This window comes from Nematolebias whitei, chromosome 12, assembly GCF_014905685.2.
Source record: "Nematolebias whitei isolate Nwh7 chromosome 12, NemWhi1, whole genome shotgun sequence".
Lineage (NCBI taxonomy): Eukaryota > Metazoa > Chordata > Actinopteri > Cyprinodontiformes > Rivulidae > Nematolebias > Nematolebias whitei.
Genome location: NC_056509.1, coordinates 42279317 through 42290909, shown reverse-complemented (window position 1 = coordinate 42290909; position 11593 = coordinate 42279317).

The window sequence follows — 11593 nt, the reverse complement described above, 5'->3', positions numbered from 1 at the left end:
TGCTATCTTGTATTTACTAGATATTTGCCTGCTACTTACCAGTAATGTATCTGGTGTGTATCTGGTAGTTACCAGATATGTATCCAGTATGCACAGTGAAGTACAATGTACATTCCCTGTAAGTACTAGTAAGTACCTTGCAAGTACAGGGCAACAAGTTACCTTATGATACAGCCTAGTCCCCATAGGTATCAGATGTATATCTGGATGCCCCACGTAAGTACCAGTATGTACTTTACAAGTACAGTGTAACAAGTCACTTCAAAATACAACACGGTCCCCACAGGTACCAGATACACGTATCTCATGCAATTAATTAGTGCTCAGAGTATGTGATGGAGGTTACATTCAGCTACAAAGGAACAACATTTTTTGTTCAACATGTAAAATTGGATGAGTTATATAAGTTTTTGTGTTTGCTAAGTTTGTGTACTTGGGTGGCCATTTAGCATGGAATTAACTTTAAAAGGTAATATGCTGTAGATACACATCCAATGATAACGTTCTGAAACTTGAGACTACCGTCTTCTTGCATGGTTGGAGCTATGACCTGCACGTTGAAGGAGTGATCCCAGAGTCTGAAGGGATGAACCTGACCCAGGTTCTGATCCTCGTGACCTGACGTTTGTTCCCGAGGCTGTTAAAATACAAGTTTTACAATGGATTCAAAACTCCAAGATGACCTGTCACCCAGGTACTAACTGCATGTCGACCTTTACTCAAAGGCACTTTGGGTGGCCTGCCATGTCTCGTGATGTCAAAGAGTTTGTTTCTGTCTTGTGCACGCAGTAAGGATGGCAACCAACACCTTTCTAGCCTCCTAGATCCGTTACCTATTCCCAGCTGTCCCTTGTCGCATAGCCATCGACTTCATCACACGTCATCCACCCTCTGCAGGTAACACTTTCCATGATGTTGTCAGTCTCTTTCTTTAAATCTGGCCGTTGGTTCATGAGATATTTTTGTAACGCTACAGACAAATGAACCAGTGGTGTAGTTTACACATTTGTAGTGGGTATGTTGTGCTTAGAAACCAAAGTACACTGGTTAGTACAATGTAACCATACATTTATTTCGATTTAAGCACATTGAACATTTCCAAATTTCTCTGATGCTTATATTTGACTAAATATACAACAAAATTTGTACAACAGTTGGCTTTGCATTAAAAAAAACATGTTATATAATTTATAAAACAGTATCAAAGCGAAGCAAGTTCAAGTATTAAGTAGTAAGTACAGTATTATACAATAATTCGCTGGATAAGCGAATGTAAAAAACAATCGCTGCATACAGACAGATTTTTACGGAAGCGTTTAATTACCGTTTAATGTATCAATGACACATGCCTAATGATATGTCATGTATCACTGGGCACTTTTAAATGGGTATACTGAAATTCTTGAGCTTTTCTAGTGGGTATACTCTGTACACCCATGCATCGCATAGACTACACCACTGAAATGAACCCTTTCACCTTCGGAAGGTGGAGATATTTAAAATGCTTATCTTTAATTCTGGCATCACTGGATAGTTCTTCCTACAGTCATTTGCCTCTGATTTTATTAGCTTTGTGAGCTGGCTGTTGCTTCAGCAAGCATTTTCCCACCTAACAACCATTCTGTTGCTTTAAAGAGAACTTCACAAGCACGAGTTAAAGTCTGAAATGCAGCTTCCTGTTGAATAAAACAAGAACAGTTTTGAAAAGAATATGGGTGTGGGAGTCTTTTCTCATAGATCTAACCTTATGGGTAAGGCTGCATGATGTCACCCTCTCACATCTTCAACAGCCTATTATGGAAAAACAATCTTCAGAAACCCCAATCTCAACGGAGTGGACTTCCTCCAACAAGCGAGCACCAGTCCACCACACCAGTCCACCACCCACTACACAAGGACAGGACGTAACACTTCTCCAACTGATTTACATCTAAATAAATACAGGCCGAGACGAAACAATGTGCAGACCCAAAGGAGGAACCGGCGTCTCTCTGCCCAGCAAGTTCGATTTATATCAGCCGATCGGGCCAAGCTGCAGGGCACGATAAGACGGGAGGGACTGTTGAGTTACAGCATTGTGCTGCTCCTCTGGTTTGTGGCACAATCTGAAGGGAGCACAAAGAAACTGCAGCAGAAAGACAATAATTTAAAGATAAAATATTTTTCCCTTCATAGCAATCAGAATAAATTTATCTAACTTGACATCTGACTCATTCCTCTATAAAGGATTTTAAAAATTATCTGGAAATCATGCATGAAATCAATTAGTTTTTATGAATGTTAAGGTGGGTTCACAGATTTCCCGCAATTTTCTTTGACATTTGTAATTTGATAAAACAAAAACGTTGCCACAAAATGTCTCCTCTAAAAGGTGGGAAGCTGCGAAACAAGTAAGTCAAAACTGAATACTATAGTTTTATTCATTATTAAAATAAAATAATGCAAACACTGCACGGCAAACTTAAAATCAGTAAATATTTTTAAACTATAAATGTGTTTTTAAACTCGTGAATTTGGTCTATTTAGTTAAATAAATGCAAAAACACTGCTGCAATTTGAAAAAAAAAAAAAAAGTTTTTTTTTTTAGATGTTTTGTATAGGAACAAATGCTTTGAGGTGATTTTGTGAATAATAACTGACACACGTTTTTAAAAATTACCATTCATATATAACATAAATGGAAAATAAAGTTGAAAAAATGTTTTGGTTTAAAAAAAAAAAACATTATCCAGATAATATGATCACTCATGATGAAAATTATGACCCAATGCTCAAAATCAAAGTTACATCACTACTGCAGAAATACACATGTTTTTATATGCATGTATACAAACACTGTGACTTGTTAATATTATGGAATTATTTAAAAACCAAAAGCTGCAGAACAGGGGGAGCTTTGTGGACAGACAGGAAGATTCTGTCTGTCCACGTTTGGCGCTGGACTGAGCCTCGGTGAAGTCTGGCCTACATCAGCTGTACACAGACAGTAATTGGTCGTGACTGAAATGTCGCTTCACACACATGTTCTTAGGAGAACACGGATCAACACGTTATGGGTGCCCCACGATCTCACCGCAGAGCTGATAAGACTTCTGGAAAAACCTCTTTGTAGGTCGATGCTCACATGGGGCCCTGGAGAGGATGCAGGATTAAAATTCACCCTGCAGAAAACAAAGCATAACTTCCTTAGATAAAGCTGTTTTTTTTTTGTTTTGTTTGTTTTTTAAATTTTAAAGCATTTGGCTGACTAAAAGCTTAAACTAGCTAAACAAAAGCTAAAACTAATACAATGTTAGCTTTAAGTAGCAAAATGTAAGCTAAATTTTTGTTGAAAGTAGCAAAACTCTAGTCAAATAAAACACAGACTAAAAGTAGCAAACACTGACTACACGTAGCAAAACATTAGCCAAAAGCAACAAAACACTAGCTTCAAGTAGCAAAACACTAGCCAAATGCAGTAAACACTGGCTAAAAGTAGCAAAGCCATTGCCGAAAGTAGCAAAACACTAGCCAAACGCAGTAAACACTGGCTAAAGGTAGCAAAACACTAGCCAAAAGTAGCACAACAATAGCCAAAAGAGTAGCAAAACACTAGCCAAATGCAGTAAACACTGGCTAAAATTAGCAAAACACTAGCCAAATGTAGTGAAACACTAGCCAAAAGAAGCAAAACACTAGCCAAAAGTAGCACAACATTAGCTAAAAGTAGCAAAACACTAGCCAAAAGTAGCACAACATTAGCCAAAAGTAGCAAAACACTAGCCAAATGCAGTAAACACTGGCTAAAAGTAGCAAAACACTAACCAAAAGCAACAAACACTAAAGAAAATGATTCAGATTTAAATTAATCAATTGCATAGCAAACACTGTCAATAGAAACACATTTTCTTTCCATAGCCAATAGAAAGAAAAAAGTGTTGGAGCATCAGAGTATTTTGATCCACATCTGGAGCCAGAATGGTCCCAAGGATACTCCGCTGTTGTAAAAACTCATCTCTTACGGTTGTTTTGGAGGAGAAAAACTCCACTGTTGTCTATCCATAGAATAGTTTATCAGTCAGGGTCAAGCAGGGATTTAGGCCAGGGCTTTGGGGAATGCACTTAGTCAAGGTGGCTGCTGTACCTCTGTTAGCAGGCTCAGGGTGTGGGTCAAAATGGCCGGCTTCTTCGCGTCCAGCAGTCTGGACGTTCAGCCGCCACAGGCCTTGTCCAGGAGACGCTCCTAAATCCTCCCAACAGAGCTTGGATTTCAAAATAGCACCAAATGTCACAAGGGCACTTGATAACGTGGCGCAGAGATGTGCACTTTGCCTGCTTGAGGTGTCCAAGGAGGTGATGGAGGAGCCAACGTGAAGACAGAAACTACCATAATGACGGTGACAGGACTGGATCGACAAAGTCCACGTTGACTCATCAACCATATGGGTTTCACACGAAACATGATCTAATGAGTAAGCTTTAAGACTCGCATGTTGAACAAGCTGTAAAGAGTCGAGCTAAAATGATCCATAATGTACATAAACGCTCATATTCAATCAATCATCCGTAAAAAGAAACCCTCTCTCTCTGTTCCTTCTCTGCCGTGGCAATCTTTTTGTTTCGTGCTCTTGTATTTTTAGGAGAAGCTGTTATTGTTGCACTCTCCTGTTGCTTGGGTGCCCCAGGATGTGTTCAAGGTCAGTATTCCTGTTTGTTGTTATTATTCTGCCAGAGAAAAGGCCCCTCACCCACAATGCTCAGGGTTTGGTGGGTTTCCTGCCGCTTGTTTGTCGTCCACAGATACAAATAGAGCCGAGACGGCAGCTAAGTGATGCAAACTGAGTCATCCAGATGGAAGTTCTTCTTAGAAGGTGTCATAGTCATTTACAAAAAGGGTCCAAAATGAAAAACTTGGTCCGATGCGCGGGCCAATTTCGGTTGATACGTTAACTCAATTTGCCATTCTTTGTTGATCTTAAAATATCATCTTGGGGGAGGGGGCAGATAAAATGTTAACAAGGGCCATATTTGGCCCACAGGCCTCGAGTTTGACACGTGCTGTAGAATGATCAGTGATTGCTTTCGCTGAAATGATATTATTACAGAAGGGTTGTTTTGCTCTCAGGCAGGTGTTTCAGGGCCCGAAGGGTCCTTCACCTCGTAGTGAGGGTCCTTCTCTCGTTGCTTGGCAACATAAACCGGTCACAACAAGCATCCCTTTCTCCTCACCCATTGTTGAGGGAGTTTATGTTACTACGGCTTCATTTTGAAACAACTTCCCAAACAAAAGGCGATCCCTCCTGGACTTTAGCCGGAGGAAAAGCTCCGTACGGAGATGATTTCTGAGCTAAAGACGGGGAGGAGTGACATCAATAAACTTTACAGGGTTTACTGTTTGCATCACCAACGTAACGTAACAAAATACTTTGAGAAAGTAGGAAAAAGTTCCATGTTTTACACGTTACACAACAATTCGTTCACACGTTGACTTGACCGCTCTTCTCAGTCCAGTCTGTAGAGAAGCTTTTTCATAAAAAGACAAAAAAAAAGTCATTAAAAAAATGCAAACTATAGGCGTAAAACTCCAAATTGTATAAAGATTTACCAGTTTTTATAGAAATAATAAAAAAAATTTATTTGTCCATAACTGCTTCATGTGCATATTTTTAATTAGGACCATGGTAGCGCTTAATGATTTTTATTTATTTTTACACTCATTTTGACAAGTTTCAATAAAGATTACCAATTTTACCATACTAATAACAGAGCCATATATTTATTTTCAGTTAAATTTGGGTCTATCTTCTGTCTTAGCTGAGGCCATTAATTAAAACAAATCGAAAATGTCACTTTTCCTCATGCATGTGGAAACCTTCATGGCACATTAACCCTTATATACATTTCCTTTCCTATTGCAAGTACAGAGCCAACGTTTCGCATGCTTGTCGTTACGTAAACTGAAACAAGAATTGTTTTTTGAACGTCATAATGTCATCTGCTCATGGGATGCTACCTTTGCTCACAGAACTTCTGAAATCTGTTCAAGTGGATATCTTCTGTGCTGTTGAAGCTGGATACTTCGGGACAGCTGCTGCTCTTTTGTTCCCCCCCGCTGAGAAGGAGTCTATTTTAAACATACCTGACCCATTGTCTTTTTGAGCAGAGAATGGGGCAACTCTGTGGGTCAAACAGTTTTTGCTTGTTGGGGGGTGTGGGGGGCAGGATGTGGCCATTTCCCCTCCGTCATTCACGCCACAGTGGGAGCTCATGCCATCAGAGCTAATCACCTGCCTGGAAGGACCAATTAAGACATACTCTGATTTCCCCTATAACAATATAACCTGTTAAAATCAAGAAGCGAGGTGATGAACAGTGGGAAGGAGTGGTGTGAGAGCATTGATGAAGAAGTAAAGAGAAGGTCAGCAGATCTGGAGAGCTGTGGCAGAGAAATACAGATGTGGACAAATTTGTTCGAGCCCTTTTTCTAGAGAAAGTTGACTGAGACAGCCTGACACGGAAAAAAAGCAATAAGAATTCAAATTTCTGGATATTGGATAAACTAATAAAGTGCCTTTGACAAACGGGATGGTACTACTAACAAATTTAAAATAACTGGACCTGTGTCCTGATGTGTCCTGGACATGGACCACAGCAGGGGCGATTCTAGAATCTGACCTTCAGGGGCGCTTAGCCCTCGGTGCTGACAGTGGCTGTTGGCTTGAACAACACAGTGGCCATTGGCATCAGAAGCATTTGCAATGTGTGTGTGTGTGGGGGGGGGGGGGGGGGGGGGGGGGGTTGACACACACACAAACTGGTGGAGGGGTCTGGGGGTTCTCCCCAAGAAAATTGTGAATAAAGTAGATGCCATTTCCTGCATTCTGGTGTATTTTAACGGGTTATTACACATTTACCTACATAAGTAAACACTTGATTCAGTAACTATTTTAGAGAGCAAAAAGAATTAACCTGACCAACAGCTCTCCTTGTGTGAATAGAGCACGCTCCGCTTCTCTCATGCATCCTTACACCCCTGCTCCACCCCCGTCCGACAACTGTTTATTTAGTGTTGTCATTGTTGTCTACTGTTGTCATAATTCTTTGTTAAAAATAGGTCTCTCTTTGTGGTATCCTGATTTAATGAGTTATTAATGTGTTAGCTGTGTTGCCACCCCACACCACTAGAGGAAGTAGCAGAACTTAAGGATGCAACTGAGGAACAGAACTAGAATACATAGAAGCTATACAATGTGCTGAGAACTGTAAGTTGTGTTAAATAAGAGTTAAGTACAACGGCTGAGAGTGACTCTACTTCCTGAGAGTGAAGAGATCACATATTGGCGACGAGGATACTGGCTGAACACGGAAAGAGCCTGATTCATGACGGAGGGACTGAACGGACGCATGTGGTGGGCGGATGCTTGAAAACGAAGGGCCTACCAACTGAGGTAACAAATGGAAGCAAATATGAGCAGAACGAGTCCTCGAGGCTCATTGAGACTAACCTGTTGAAATAAAGGTTGAATGAATGAAAACTGTATTGCGGCTCACAGTACAGATGTGCTAGCTAAGATGCTACAGACGTAGCGCCCCGCTTCTATCACGCATCCTACCCAACCCACCACCATCTCCTACAGGTAAGTGGTGTTTCACTTTGGAATAAAATTGAGGTCGCTGATTGGTCAGTTGCTGACGAGCCTACTGGATTGATTGACAGGTGGCATTCGAGGATTCGACTCATGCAAAACAAAAATCAAACATTTAACTGGCCTGTTTAAGTGTAGTCATTTATTCCATTTTTATTACAAATTTATTCAACAGTTTGGTGAAGCTAAGGTCTGAGAATTGTTACCTTACAAAATCCTAATGATGGTTTCTTAATTTTTCAGGGGGGCTAAGTTAAAATTTAGGGGTGCTTGAGCACCCCCCAGAAGAGGCTAAAGCTGAGGATAGACATGTTTCAGGAAATTAGAACGAACATTCTTTATCAGCTAGGTAAAGGCAAAAGAAAACCACCTCCAAGAAGTGAAGCTGCACAGATTATTCTGACGGTTGAGGTCCACAGGACTGTAAACAACGCCCCAAGACGTAGACGCTAGAAGAAAATTGATGACAAATTGAAGGAACGGATAATACAAACGGTAGCCCAGAACAACTTCCAAAAAGATTAGAGGTGAACTCCAAGGTTGAGATACATCAGTGTCAGATTGCAGCATCGGTCTAACTGAGGACACCAAATCACCCAGACTGGGATTAGTCAAAAAGCACATTGAGAAGCCGCAAAGCTTCTGGGGGAATGCATTTTGGACAGATGAGACAAAACTGGCAACAAATCCCATCAGCTCTGTTCACAGACCCAGAAAAGAAACGTACAAAGAAAAGGACACAGTACCTACTGTCACAAGAAGAGAACGTCAACTTCAAGTTCAAATTCAAAAATGCTTTATTAATCCCAGAGGGAAATTATTTGTTGTTGTAACTCGTTATCCTCATTTCATTAAGAGACGTTATAGATACTGATGGCTGTAGACAGGAAGGATCTCTTGTAAAGGTCCATCCCACAGTGGATCCTAAGAAACTGGCTGCAGATGCCGTCCGATCCGTCCACCCAGACTCGGCTGGCCTCTCGGTTCCCCCAGGCTGTAGGACCGTCTGAATGCCAGGAAGAACTCCTCCCAGAGCGATGGCCACTCCTCCCAGCAGTCTGCTGAGCTCCTCGTCGCTGTGGACAGCCAACTGTAGGTGCCGAGGGACTATCCTGTCCTTCCGCTGTCATGAGCCGTGTTTCCTGCTAGTTCCAGGATCTCAGTGGTCAGGCACTCGAACACAGCCGGCAGGTAGATGAGAATGCATCCACAGAGCATCCCTTTCAACTCATTTGAGATTTGGGGCTGTAGTTGAGATATTTGAGCTTTTGAGATGTTAATCAGCTGCTGTTGGTTGTAGAAAACTGCCTTGTTGCCATGGTTACGCATCATAACATATGTCCAAAACTAAAAAAGTTTCAGTAAAAATCCTTCCAGCTGCACAGCATCTGATACCAGAGGAAACAATCATCCAAAACATATGATTTACATCCAGAAAAAGAGGAATTAAAGTTTCCAAAAGCAAAATCTCAGAATGAAAGTGACAGAGCTGCTCCAACATGCAGCCACCTGGAGCGGCGCAATTCTAGAACTTGTAATTTGAGAATTTGTAATACTTTATTACAAAACTACGAAAGCAAAAAAGCTGACATGGCAGCACACCGTAAATGACCAAACACTGGGAGGCTCACCGGAAAACTAGAGTACCGGTAGATCTGGGATAACAGAAAGGTCACAACCAGGAACGAACGAACGGAAGACAGTTAATGTCAGTAGTAACAGAGGGTAAACCTGAGCTGATGAAGAAACACCTGAGCTGATGACAAATGGGGGGGCAGGCGAGAGTGGGCGGGGCACGGAGCAGAGACTGAGGAGTGACAGTAAACTCAGGGAGGAAACTAGACTTAGGAACAATAAGCGCAAAATATAACGTAAGTAAACAACAACGGATCACAACACCTGAGGGCTCGGTTCTGTTCTGGGTCTGTATCCAAATCAGTACCGGGCGCAATGAAATCTCAAGAACATCAAGGCATTCTAGTGCAAAATGTGCCGTCCCTTTAAGCAAATGTAAAGTAATTGTTTTCTTACTACATGCCTCAGTTTTCTTTCATTGTCTGAATTTTTTTTTTTTAAAAACACATTGTGCATTGTTTTTACCTTCAAGTGTTTCACATGTTTTCATTCATCTAAAAACCTATTTAAGGCATTAACAGTTAAGCAAGAAGAAGAAAAAGAAATTGCATGGGGATTGATTAATTGTCGCATTGTTGTCCTCGCCTTTTGTTCATTTCTGTGTACGGCCTCGTATAGTTAGCCCTCCACATCATCAGTCAAGTAAGAGAAGGACAAAAAGGGGAAATAGACTTATTTTTACAAAAACTGGTGAATAAAGAGAATGAAAAGTACATGTAAAATCCCATTGATATCCTTCTGTGATACAAGTATCTACATGTGTTTGGGTAAAACATTTAAGGACTAAACATTTAATCCAGAGGGAGCAGTTCAATGTAGAACCTCGGAGTTGATTACAAGTTGACCCAGATGTTCAGATGAGGAGCTGATCATGAGACGAGTTAGATTCAAAACGGAGCACGATGTACGGTAAGTCAAAGTGTTTCCTTCCCTGGATTTTAAATGACCTTTATGTAAAAACATGCAGGCTGATGAGACGATGGAAATCAACACTAAAACTTGAGCAAAATCAAACTGACTCAAACGTTTAGTTATTTAAATATTTCTAATTAATAAGCACCCATTTTTTCCTTTACTTCTATAAAGTCCAACACGGTGGACTCCAGCAGCTCTGTTTGATAATTATTAAACATGGATGAACTGATCTGGGGATAATTAATTTTCTCCAAGGTCAGAGGAGAATTGAGATGTTGATAATCTGTTAATTCATAAGGGACATGACTTTAGGGTGGGAAAGAGGTTTGGGATTTCACTTAATATTGACCACCTCCATGCATTTGAATAAGTGACTGAAATAAAATCTTGAAAACATTAACATAAAGACCTGAAGACAATTTACCCCATTTGTGGTTATAAGCCCATCGTTCCTTGAATTTATGCATCGCCTGCTGCCTTCAACACATAGTTTTACACTGAGATCACCCTGTTGAAAAACGTTGTAGCTTTTTTGGTCAAACCCTTAAAAAAAAACACGTTATCGCAAGATTACACGAGTATGTGTTGTGCACAACTCTCATCTACTACCGTGTCAAATTTTATTGCAACATGTAAAATTAGAGTCAAGTTGGCTAATGTCGATTAGTGGCGACGGCCATCTTGAACTGAAACAAATCAAAACGTTAAATAGTTTAAAGTGTGCGCCCCGATGATACTGTCATCAAAATGTGTCCAATGGTTTATGAGATATTTTGCTAACAGACTGGGTTAAACTCATAACAGTTTGTGCTTAAGTTTTAAACAAAGATCTTGCACAACCAGAGTACACTTAGTGAATAACTCTTAGCTACAACCATACCGAGTTTCAGCACATTTATCAGTAAAGTTGACTGAATTAAAGCCATTTTTGTGTTTTTTAAGTTGAGTTGGCCATGGTGGCCATTTTGAAATGAGTCGTCTCCAACAGTTATTCATTAGTAGATACAGTAGGAAGATTTACAATCCTTTTGATAATAACTTCCCATGTGTAAGGTCTGGCCCAACGGAAGCTACGGCAGAATATGACGGTAGATTGCCATCCGTCGATTAACGTGATCACAAAGATGAAACAACAAAACTTAAGAATTGTTAGTAATTTTTCTTTGGATAAAGTGGCCATAGTCAGTAGTAGATATCAAAGAACCAGAAGTAGGCGTGAATATATGTAGACCACAATGCATTGCAAAATACAAACTTTAGGAAGCACATTAGTTTCTGTAAAAATGTCCATTAACAAGCCAAATACAAATGTGCTACATCCAAAAAATAAAACTTAGTTGTTGTGATTCGATGCAGAATTACTTCAATTACTTAACATGCTAACACAATGTTTACCATTAGTTTTAGCATGTTAGCAC